This window comes from Barbus barbus (genome assembly GCF_936440315.1).
Source record: "Barbus barbus genome assembly, chromosome: 8".
Taxonomy (NCBI): Eukaryota; Metazoa; Chordata; class Actinopteri; order Cypriniformes; family Cyprinidae; genus Barbus; species Barbus barbus.
Window position 1 is genome coordinate 25,684,624 of NC_136736.1, and position 12,787 is coordinate 25,697,410.

At 37.4% G+C, this 12,787-nt stretch overlaps 1 protein-coding gene across 1 annotated transcript in view; it reads left to right on the forward strand.

Annotated features, from left to right (window-relative positions):
- Positions 1-12,787, forward strand: part of LOC306873368 (zeta-sarcoglycan-like) — a gene marked incomplete at both ends in the record, with an annotated part of 328,143 nt that overhangs the window by 243,475 nt on the left and 71,881 nt on the right. The gene's annotated exons all lie outside the window — the stretch shown is intronic.

Sequence of the window (12,787 nt, forward strand, 5' to 3'; positions counted from 1 at the left end):
CTTTCTAAATGTGTGATGGGAAAGTCTTTGGAGATCAAACATATTTAGATGAAGGATTTTTTGAGTGTGTGTGTGTGTTAGGAGCATTATCTCAGTTCTGTGTTTCAAATAAGTGGTATTTATTTAGTCTCTGGTACTGGTAAATCTTCAAACATGGTACTTTTTATTTCCACTAGCATGATACCATATCACAAAAGGAAAATAAAAAAAAAAACAGAGTAATATGACAAAGTGGTGTCAGCAAACTAAGTGATTAAGGTAATACTTTTTGTACAAGGATTTTGCTCCTGTTCTCTTGTCAGGTGCAGCAGGTCTCAGGGACAGGACTGCTGCTGAATCCACCTTGAGCAGCTCAAACAACCTGCTGAACTTTGCCTACTAAATCCCTAAGCAAAATTATTTCACTCTGTGCTGCCATTTAACGAGTAAATCTGCTGGATGACGTCTTTTAAGCCTGTTGTATAAGCTCAGCTCATTCTATCTATCTATCTATCTATCTATCTATCTATCTATCTATCTATCTATCTATCTATCTATCTATCTATCTATCTATCTATCTATCTATCTATCTATCTATCTATCTATCTATCTATCTATCTATCTATCTATCTCATGTTAATAGTAGAAAGGAAGAAAGAAAGAAATCTTTGTGAGGACTTTCTTTTTAACAGCCATGGAACAATTGTTAAAAATAATCAGAAATAATTGAGAATGTGTTTGGTTAAATGCAGCATGCTTTATTTAGCATCTTTCCATCTCATTTGCATTTTGTCAAGCAATAAATTAGAAAAATTAAGGACATTTATACTTCTTTTGCACTTTCCATTAAATGCTGGCACACCCACCATGCTGACAGGAAGTGTAAATTGGCATGGTTTCAGACATCACTGGTCTGTCATCGCAGGCACCAGCTGTGATGCTGGAGTGAGAGTGCTGGGGATTCTAGCTTGAACTCTTGATATATGTGACAGGACAGAGTGTAGATCACTAAGATGAATAGAGCAAGCACACAGGCACACATTCTTTGTCAAGCACACATGCAGAGAAGTACAGAGGGCCGGGCGCATCCCCAAACTGCTGCTGCACGCATGTATCATGTTACGGTTCATTTGTATTTGGCCTCTGTTGACCTTTAGCACCCAATTGTAAACACAACGTCGTTGATCGATTTCTCTCCTTCTCTTTCCCTCTCTTTTCTTTGTATCTCTCTCTGCAACACACTGTGGCTGTTGTCACAGGCTGTCTGTCTGTCTGTCTGTCTGTCGCTCTATCTATTATTCTATCATTCTATTTTTGTCTCATATCTATTAATGTCTATTAATATTTTAATGTTTTAAGGCAATTTATGTTTAAATCTATCCACTTTAAACATGAATTCCTTCTAAACATAATTTAGACAATTTTTCTCTAACTGTTATTTTACTCTTACTGCATCTTTTTATATATTTACTGTTAGCAATAACAAACACAATGTTGTCGCAGTTGTTATTCACATCATTTCAACTTCAGGATTACTTTTATGTTGTATATGTGTGATTAATCTCATATTTATAGGATGTGTTTGGAGAAGTTAATTAACCTGCTAAAAGTGCTTCAGTTTAAAGATGTTCCATCGCTGTTCTGCTTCAGGTCATGCAGCTCTGTCAGGTCAGTCCCTAACTTTAGATTAGATTAGATTAGATTCAATTTTATTGTCATTGCACATGTAAGGTACAGGGCTTACTGACTACGATTGACTTATCTGAAACAATCATACTCTTTTTAGGTTTTTCTTCATCGCTGTTGTTAATAGTACATTGTACAATGTGCTTTTCCTCTCATACATTTCTCAACAGTAAGCTGTAACTAACATTTATGTAACTGACAAAATCAGAGGGCCTTTTTAGCAAATGATTTTACAACCTTAGCGATGTGTAAACCTTTCACAATCCTGTTGCTTTAGATTATTAGGTAGCATATGCTATCCCATGTTGGGGAACAGTATCCAGCGGAACTGGTAATGGGAGCACTAGTGGAACTCAACCTAATAGAGTTGTTGCAGTCTCTATACTTAAGTCTATACTGATGCACTGTGCAGAAACAATTGCCGCTAAGCCTGCTTAGGTTGCACATTAATTAATAATGATAAACCCCTTTACCACTGCTCAGATAAACTTATAAAGAGGCCTTGTCCTTGAGCCAATAAATCAAAGTGCCTAATGTGTTAGCCACAGTGATTAGCATTAAAGAACACAAACAAAGCACTGGCTTGCTACTAGCTCGCTGATGGCACTCCTGATTAGCCTCAATAATCACCAGCACACATCAAAGCCTGTCAAGGGGCTTTTGCTTTTACCCTTGGCACCCCACCGAGAACACAGCGCTGCAAATCCCAACACACCCTCGTAGGAACACCGCAGCCATTTTGGGTTGTTCGCCTTAGAAGACTGTGAGGGTGCGACATTGCAAATTACAATTAATCCACCTAGAGAAAGCCAGAAGCTTGGGTCAGGGGATGGGATATGGTGGTCTTTGTCTGCGAGGAGAGCCTTGAGCTGTAAAGCTGAATCTTGCAGACAAGCTGTTTTGGCATCTCCTACAAAGAGGGATTGTGCCATGGCCTGGATTGACACCCTGCTTCTAAGAGGCCACCAAAGATGTGTGACACAGGCACTCATGAAAGAGAGACTGAAATGGAAACATATGAAAGGAACGGTGCTAGAGAAGGATGAATAAATAAGCAGAACATGAGGGGCAGCATGAGAAGTGACAGTATGTAGCCACCATGGTTGAAAAGTAAAACAAAAAACAAGAAACAAACAACAACAACATGAAAGTAATAACTCTAAACCCAGCAAAAAAAGGAAGGGGATTTTAAAAATAGCAATACAAAATAAAAGCAGTTTGAAGACAGCAAATAGCAAAAAAAAAAAATCTACATTTTATATAATGGCACTTTACTGAAAATGGGTTTGGGCTTGAATATATCTTGAATTTGAATCCGACTTCAAAATAGCTACCTGCTGCCATTCAGAAATTTAATTTTTCTTCATCCTGTGTTGAGAACAAAACTGTATGCTTCACTTACAGTACATACTTACACATAGTGGAAAATCATATACTATCTCAAACATCTATACTATGTCTTTATGAACCGATTATGATTTTTGAGTTATGTTCTACTCCTGGTTGGCCATGCGGTTATGAAATCACATCCGTACTTTGTCAAAAAAAAATTTTAGGCTCAGTCCTGAATTGCCCACTTGAAGTCAGCAAGACCCTAGTATTTCCAGTTTGTGTCTGAAATGTGCATATTTGTGACGACATCAATGATGCAGACCAAAATACAGTAAAACCGGAAATATTGTGAAACATTATTCCAATAAAGCAGCTGTTTTCTACACGAATATACAGTATGTTTAAAATGAAATGTTTCTTTGATGGGAAAGCTGAATTTTCAGCAGCCATTACTTCTGTCTTCAGTGTCACATGATCCCAATAGACTGATTTGTGATAGTAGTAGTAGTAATATTGAAAACAGTTGTGCTGCCTAATATTTTGTTAAAACTTATATGTATTGTTATTAATGTGCTTTAACTGCATTTATTTGATAAATGGAAATCTTTTCTAACATTATACATATATGTACAGTCACTTTTGATTGATTTAATGTATCCTTGCTTAAACAAATGAAATAATGTATTTCTAAAGAAAGAACTGACCCCAAAGTTTGAATGGTAGCACATCTAATCCTGCTTTATATTTAACCATGTTTGTCATCACTTATAGTTTTGTTTATTTTGCAAGATCGGTTTAGTTCTTAAACTGAAATTATTATGCTGATACATGCAAAGCTGTTTCCTTGTTTTTCACCAAGATACAGGATATATGAACAGGGTAAAGCAAGATCTCTTGCCATTAGTGGTACAGTCATAGCGACTCTGCAGTGCTAATTTAAGGATGTCTTTTCAGCATATATCCCTCTGTGCTTTGTATAAAAAGCTGAGTTAGTCAGGTTGCAGTGGCAATGTCATTGCCTAGGACAAGCTAATTCATTAAAGGTGTGATGCATGTGTGTGTTTGCATGCTTATATGTTCATGGTGACTAATAACAAAGGCCTTGTGCATGTTTTAGAAGTGTCCCTCTCAAGATCTAAGCATACGTCACAATAGGCACAAAAACAAAAGTTTATTTTTGTCTTCCTACCTTTTGTCTCTTGTGAATGTTGCACAACCATTCTCTCCCATGCTCTCTCTTTCATATGCACTATCTATCATTCTCTCTTTCTCTCCCCCTCTTTCTCTATAGTACTCCCTTGTGGCCTTGTTGCTAGAATGCCTGTATTGGGAGTTGCTAAAATGAGACAAAAGTTTCCTGTTGTAGGCATTATTTCCACTCTCTGTGTGATGTAGGGGGAATAGGATGTTTTCTCTCATTCTCCTCCCCTTAGTAATATCTGCTTTTATTTCATCCTTAAACAAATGTTGAGACAAGAAAAAATGTCAAGTTGATTCTCTAGGAATTGTTGAAATGATTGTAAATCCCTTCTCAGGAGTCTAAACACAATCCACATAACCATAGGGTAGAGCTGATCACTTTTTTTTTTTTTTTTTTTTTACTGATCAGTGGAGAATGAGAGAAATTGAAAATGCACCAAATGCACAAGCGAGAGCCAACATATCCACAAGAGTTTGCAAGTTTCAATCTCTCTCATGCATCAGAAAACTACTTTTAGAGTTTGTTTATATGTCCTGTCTGTTCATATTATATTCCTATTATTCATATTATCTGTATATGTTTTCAGTTAGAACCATATGTGGCTTTAACCTATTAACTATAGTTTTCACATAGCAAATAGGTTTGTATAATGCATATATTATTTTAAAGCAAATTTAGATGAATATATATTTTAACATTATTAGAAGCAGATATACAATATAAACACTAACATTTTTTATATATATATAATTTTTTTTTTATTTTTATTTTTTTTTTGTTCATGTGGCTCCTGTTTGTGGTGTTTTAGAAAGACTTCTTACTTTTTAGTCAGAAACTTCACCTCTCCTTAATCTCATACATGAATTCTGCATGCTGGCTGCTTGAGAATTCAGTTAGACTTAGAAGTATTTTTATTGTATATCTGACTGAAGGTTTAAAGTATTAAAATACACATTTCAAGAAGTGAAAAATATGTGCATTACCATTCAAAAGTATGGGGTCTTTAACATACACATGTATATATAAATACACACACATGCATGTATATAATTAAGAAAAAAAAAGTTTATGCATTAAATATATTTATTTATAATATAAATTGAAATATGAAAATTAATGTATAATGCATGTATGTGTCTTTATATATATATACATAATAAATATATACAGTACCCACACATATATTATATAAACAAAAACTTTTATTTTGGATGTGATTAATCGCGATTAATCATTGCCCAGCACTTATATAATATATATATATATATTATATAAACAGTAAAGTTCTGTTTTGAATAAATGCTTTTCTTTTGAACTTTCTATTCATCAATAAAAAAAGCCTCCCAGTTTATACTAGTTAATATTAAGCAGCAGTGATCTTAATTGTGATAATAATGACAATTCCTTGGGCATCACATGATCATTGATTGATAATCGAAGGATCATGTGACACTGAATACTGGAGTAATGATGCTGACAATTTAGCTTTGCCTTCACACAATCCCACAATGTGCAATTTTTGTTCCTAAACTTCACAAATGTATTTGTTTTTAAACCTTTTTTATTGACTATATCTACTATTCCTTAGAATTTGTTATTCAGCTTCAGGCACACTCTGATATTAGTGCAATATTGTTGTCAGTCCTCAGTCGTGTGTGTATTGTGTTCCCGCCTCTTGTGTCCATATTTGGTTTGTTTCCTGTCCTTGTTTAGTGTGATTATCAGTTAATTATTGTCCAGCTGTGTTTGTCTAATTATCTATGATTATCCTATGTATTTACAGTGGGTACGGAAAGTATTCAGACCCCCTTAAATTTTTCACTCTTTGCTATATTGCAGCCATTTGCTAAAATCATTTGTTCATTTTTTTTTCCTCATTAATGTACACACAGCACCCCTTATTGACAGAAAAACACAGAATTTTTGACATTTTTGCAGATTTATTAAAAAAGAAAAACTGAAATATCACATGGTCCTAAGTATTCAGGCCCTTTGCTGTGACACTCATATTTTTAACTCAGGTGCTGTCCATTTCTTCTGATCATCCTTGAGATGGTTCTACACCTTCATTTGAGTCCAGCTGTGTTTGATTATACTGACTGGACTTGATTAGGAAAGCCACACACCTGTCTATATAAGACCTTACAGCTCACAGTGCATGTCAGAGCAAATGAGAATCATGAGGTCAAAGGAACTGCCTGAAGAGCTCAGAGACAGAATTGTGGCAAGGCATAGATCTGGTTAAGGTTACAAAAAAATTATGCTGCACTTAAGGTTCCTAAGAGCACAGTGGCCTCCATAATCCTTAAATGGATGACGTTTGGGACGACCAGAACCCTTCTTAGAAATGGCCGTCTGGCCAAACTGAGCTATCGGGGGAGAAGAGCCTTGGTGAGAGAGGTAAAGAAGAACCCAAAGATCACTGTGGCTGACCTCCAGAGATGGAGATGGGAGAAAGTTGTAAAAAGTCAACCATCACTGCAGCCCTCCACCAGTTGGGGCTTTATGGCAGAGTGGCCCGACGGAAGCCTCTCCTCAGTGCAAGAGACAAAAAAACACCTGAAGGACTCCAAGATGGTGAGAAATAAGATTCTCTGGTCTGATGAGACCAAGATAGAACTTTTTGGCCTTAATTCTAAGTGGTATGTGTGGAGAAAACCAGGCACTGCTCATCACCTGTCCAATACAGTCCCAACAGTGAAGCATGGTGGTGGCAGCATCATGCTGTGGGGGTGTTTTTCAGCTGCAGGGACAGGGCGACTGGTTGCAATCGAGGGAAAGATGAATGCGGACAAGTACAGGGATATCCTGGACGAAAACCTTCTCCAGAGTGCTCAGGATCTCAGACTGGGCCGAAGGTTTACCTTCCAACAAGACAATGACCCTAAGCACACAGCTAAAATAACGAAGGAGTGGCTTCACAACAACTCTGTGACTGTTCTTGAATGCAGGGACGTGCACAGGAATTTTGAGGGGCAGTTGCTCTGACCTGAAAAAAGGGCACCCCCCCCCCCCCCCCAAAAAAAAAAAAAAAACAACTCACGGGCTATATGAAGGACTGAGAATAACAGGGTCTTTATTAAAATATATATACACAAAGAAGTAAAACACTGAAATACAACACTCAATCACCTTAACTACTAATAATAATAACACAGAAAAACATGACTTGAGTCATGAAAATCCCTACATCAATATCCCTATCAATATCCTATCAAGTCATTATGTTCTGCTCAGGCAAGATCTTTGAAATGACCTCTAAAATAGCCATTGTTTTTTTTTAGATTACAATTATTTAGCATGCAGCTCTTTAACCCTATACTTTCTAGCATGGTCCTCTCATCTCATATTTGGGGATCATCACTTAGGCCTACCTGCCCTATGTGCCTCCTCACCTCTGATTTTTGAGCTAATCAATCATGTTAACAACTTTACAGCACTTGTTGTGAATTTCTCTGACACTGTAGTAGGGTCACTTTGTGAAAATCTAAATCTAAATGGTTAATTATAGATCTAGTAAGACAGAAACTCACCTGTTCCCCACTCATATTGGTCTGAAAAGGTAAAGAGGTGTTTCAGGTCTCGGGAGACTAGCATAAATTGACCGACAGCGCCATCTGCTGTTTTGGAAAAGAAATTTGCTCAATTGCATATGTGAGAAAATCTACCCGCACACGTGTGAGAAAATCAGCCTGTCGCATTTGTCAGAAAATCAAGCCAAGTTTCCTCATAAAAAGGCAAATGAGTCTCACAGTTGTAACACACAATACATATATTTGTCCACACCTCTGCATTTTCTCTCAAATAGAGTTTTGTATTTGAAAATCACTTTGCGTTTGTTTGAAAGTTGAGTTTTTCTTTGCAAAGCAGATTGTGTTTATTTGCAAAACACTGGATTTGTTTGATAAATATCGGCACAAAAATCGCTCCATATGAGACGCCTCACCCGACAACCGCGACAATCTCGCGCCCGCTCGTGCAGGCTCAGCTCAGGTGCCCGTCACGTGCAGCGCTGCAGCAGCCACGTAAACAGAGTTTGCCCTTCCCCTACTGACTTTCACTTTTGGTGCCCGAATAGAAGTGAATGAGGCTTTTCGATTTTTTTTTTTTTTTAATTATTTATTTTTTTTTTTATTATTAATCTAGGCCTACGTGAAAATCTGTATCCATTGTACGATGTTTTTTTTTTTTTTTTCTCGGAAGGGCAACGTGAGTCGAAAAGGGCATATGGGCAGTTGCCAGGGCAACCTGAGCAACCCCCCTGTGCACGTCCCTGCTTGAATGGCCCAGCTAGAGCCCTGACTTAAACCCAATTGAGCATCTCCGGAGAGACCTAAAAATGGCTGTCCACCTATGTTTACCATCCAACCTGACAGAACTGGAGAGGATCTGCAAGGAGGAATGGCAGAGGATCCCCAAATCTAGGTGTGAAAAACTTGTTGCATCTTTCCCAAAAAGACTCATGGCTGTATTAGATCAAAAGGGTGCTTCTACTAAATACTGAGCAAAGGGTCTGAATACTTAGGACCATGTGATATTTCAGTTTTTATTTTTTAATAAATCTGCAAAAATGTCAACAAATTCTGTGTTTTTTTGTCAATATGGGGTTCTGTGTGTACATTAATGAGGAAAAAAATGAACTTAAATGAGTTTAGCAAATGGCTGCAGTATAACAAAGAGTGAAAAATTGAAGGGGGTCTGAATACTTTCCGTACCCACTGTATAGTCCTGTCTGTTCAGTTAGTTTTTATCTGGTCTACTCGTTACTCCCCGGTTTTCCTGTCTGTGTCTGCCCTGCCATATTTGGAGTTATTAAAGACTGTTATTTTGAATTACATCTCGTGTTACTCGTTCCTCCCCATTGTGTGCACAGTGACAGAAGACTAGACCTTAACAGTAAGCGGCGCCCCTTCACCTCGTTTTGTTTGTTTTTGAAAGTAATTTTGTTCCTGTTTTGTCCCCCACGACATGGAAGTCGCCGCTTGTCCTTCCGCCCTAACCCGTGACATCAAAGCGTGGGAGTTCGACGGGATCACCGCGAGTGCTGCAAATACCTCAAATCCGCCGCCAGTGGCTACAGAGGCCATTCCCAGCTGCCTGCCTCTCCTGTCACTGAAGTGGAGGCGGTTGCTGAGGGAGCCTGGGACGGACCCTGACTCCGCGTCATGCCCAGAGGAAGCCTCACCATCCGAGCTCAGCCCTAGGAGAGCTTCCTGTTCCTGTGGGCTGTCCTGTCCTGTTTGTCTAGCCCCGGAGAGTTCCTTATACCCTGTAGCTGCCCCATGGATTTTGTTTGGGGGGGTAGAAGGGTTCCAGCTGTTCTAGTGGCCGGGGCGAGTGGAACAGTATTAAGAATCAAGTGTATGTAAACTTTTGAACGGGTTCATTTTTATAAATTCAACTATTTTCTCTTGTGGACTATATGTAAACATATTGTATGTGAAATCTTATTCAGGTCAGTACTAAATAAACAATATGCATTTTGTATTATCCCTCTTATTTTGGTAAAATAACATTTTTCAGATTCTGAAAGGTGTATGTAAAGTTGACTTCAACTGTATATAATTGTGAAGACTTTTGCAAATTGAGATTGGGAAACATGCTCATTAACCAAACAGTTAATTTCTGATGTTATGGAAGTTGATATCTTTGGTAGCTCTCACTGACATGGATACAGGTGTTATTTTTGGCTGGTACGAGAACAGAAAAGCAGCTTGACGCCATAAAGAGAGTATTTAAGTCACTCCTGTAAGAGACTAAATAAATTCAAGAGTCACACTTGTTAGTAAATACAAGTCATCCATCCCAAACCCTGAATGTATCTGCAATCATACTGCAAGGGATTTAAGCGTTGGCCAGCATGTTGGTACTAATGTTTTATTCAGGGGGGTTGAGAATGTGGTGGAATGGCCCATGTAAAAATAGGTTCCCATTAACATTTAACAACATTTCAGGATGATAAAACATGGGGACTGTTCAGACCTTCAGGAACCAAGAATGACGGAGAATATTAATTATTCTCTCCGTGCTCTCTCTGAAGCACAAAAACTCTCAAAAGCCTTGTGGGCACAGGTTACCTCTGCAATTACCTCTCAGCTCTTAGCAATGTCATCCCACCTCTCTTTTTAAATTGAGTCGATGATCAAGTCCAACGTGCAATGTGATTGGATAACTCTACGTTTATACCTCACTTGAGCTGTGATTGGTTTGATGTAACTCAACGTCTAAACACATGGCAGATGTGTCATCAGAGAGCAGCAGGCATAACGAAGAGTGATGGTCTCTTTATTTATATTAGTGTCGCACAATCTGTTCTGTCAAAGCACATTATTATTGTTTTTGCGTACAGGAGGGGTGGGCACAGTGTTTACGAGGGTATATGATAGCAACATGATGCTATTCGACAGATGCAGAGATGACATCAACTGCTAGTGACATGTAATATAACTCGCAGTGAGTTTCCACAGCAGTGCTGTTATATGACTTCAAATGATTTGTACATTGACTTGATAATGTACAGCCTTCAGTATGTGATTGTATGAATATATGTTCACTAATATTCAAAAATCTGGTGTCAGTAACGTTTTTTTACATGCTTTCATTCAGCAAAGCTTCAACAAATTATTCAAAAGTGACATATATCGATAAAAGATTTATATACACGGTTGTGCTCAAAAATATTCATACCCTTGGTAAATATGATCAAAGAAAGAAGTTCAACAATCTTTTGCTGCACATCAGAAATATATTATTCGATTTTACTCATTGTGATCAATGATTAAGGGAATTTGGTATTTGTTTTCCCACATATTTATATCCCTTTGAAACAGGAAGCCATGGCTGGATAATTTCATGTTCCTAGTCACCCTGAGTGTTTTTGTTTTTTGCTTCAATTAAAGTTTTTTTTTTTTTTTTTTTTTTTTTTTTAAATCCTGAAAAAATAAGCAGCACGACTGCTTTAAAACATCCACAATAAAAACAATGTTTCTTGAGCAACAAATCAGCATATTAGATGGATTCATATAGGGATCATGTGACACTGAAGAATGTAATAATGGCTGCTAAAAATTCAGCTTTGCCATCACAGAAATAAATTACATTTCAAAATATGTTTAAAATATCACAACATAAATGTTTTGTACACCATCATGAATAAATTTGATCTGATTTGAACATTAAATCACTCAGGGTGTATATTTTTATTCATATTACTGTTACAGTATATAACTTCAAACGTTCCATATAGACTCGATACCTTAAAAGCCCTAAATGGCTAATTGTTATGGCAGCATTCATGTGAATTAACAAATTACCATTTGATGGAACATCACCAAATTGTTTTGTGTTTACCTGAAGTATTTTGGGCCGTAGCTAATTGGGGTCACTGTCTCCATAACAATGAGCTGCAGTTAATTAAGCAAATAAATACAAACGCTATCTGCATCTTAACATCTCGCATCACCACAGCATTCTACAAATTACCAGTGGTCGCCATTTGAGATTTTGAATACCTCGTCTCGTCTGCTGCTACATGGTGACATGGCCACTAACACCTTACCCGGGATCAACTCTACCCCTTTCGATTAGTGAAATTAATTAAAAACAGACACAGTTTTAATTAATGCTACATGTTGACATTACATAAGCTAGTGTGCCAATTTAGCTTTGATCCTCATCAGCGACTAATCACATTTAGCCAGGGGCTATGTAGCATTTGTAAAAGGGCAGGCTAGCCATTGGGTGTTTAGCTAGCAGGGCCTGGGGTACAACCTGGACTGCGGTGGTAAATGTTAGAGGTGATAAGAGTGTGTCAGTGCGACTGAAGAGAAATGAAGTCTGGGCAGGAAATCCTAGAGACTGCTAACAACGATAAATACAAATAATTTTTCAGTTTTAGATTTAGAAAGTGATGCACAACCTTTGCTGGAGATTTGCTTCCACTCTTTTCTTAGGGCAAAAAAAGGAAAATTACTGCTTTATTGAGATAAACTGTTCCTTTATGCCTCTGATAACACTTTGGAGCAAGTAAAAAAGGTGTTTGGTAGAAATGCTATCTTATCTAAGCTTCTCCATATTTTCTCCATATGTTGTCAATTAAAATATTCATGTTTATTGAGCACATTTATTCAGCATTATGTGTCTTTCCACGGCTTTCCAGAATGTGATAAGATTTAATACCTGAAGACTGCTTGTTTAGGTGCTAATACATACCGCATATTGCACCACAGTATTTACTGTATAGGCCTACTAGGCTACATACTTTGAAGTATGGAATATGCAGTGTTAAATATTTCAAACAGTTATTTTCTGTGTTGTTTCATTATGTTGTGTATTTTGTCCAGTAAGTGGTGTCCAATTGTCATGAACAAATATTGAGTTAAGAATAAGTGTTAAACCATTGAAGTTAATTCTCATTTATTCATCACAAGGGAAGTGTAAGGTCAAGTTGAGGGCATTGCATTGTCGGATACAGTACTCCGCACAGTGATCTTTACTGACCTTTTTTGCCTTTTTTTTGGTCATCCATGTACAAACCCGATTCCAAAAAAGTTGAGACACTGTACAAATTACGAATAAAAAGGAATGCAA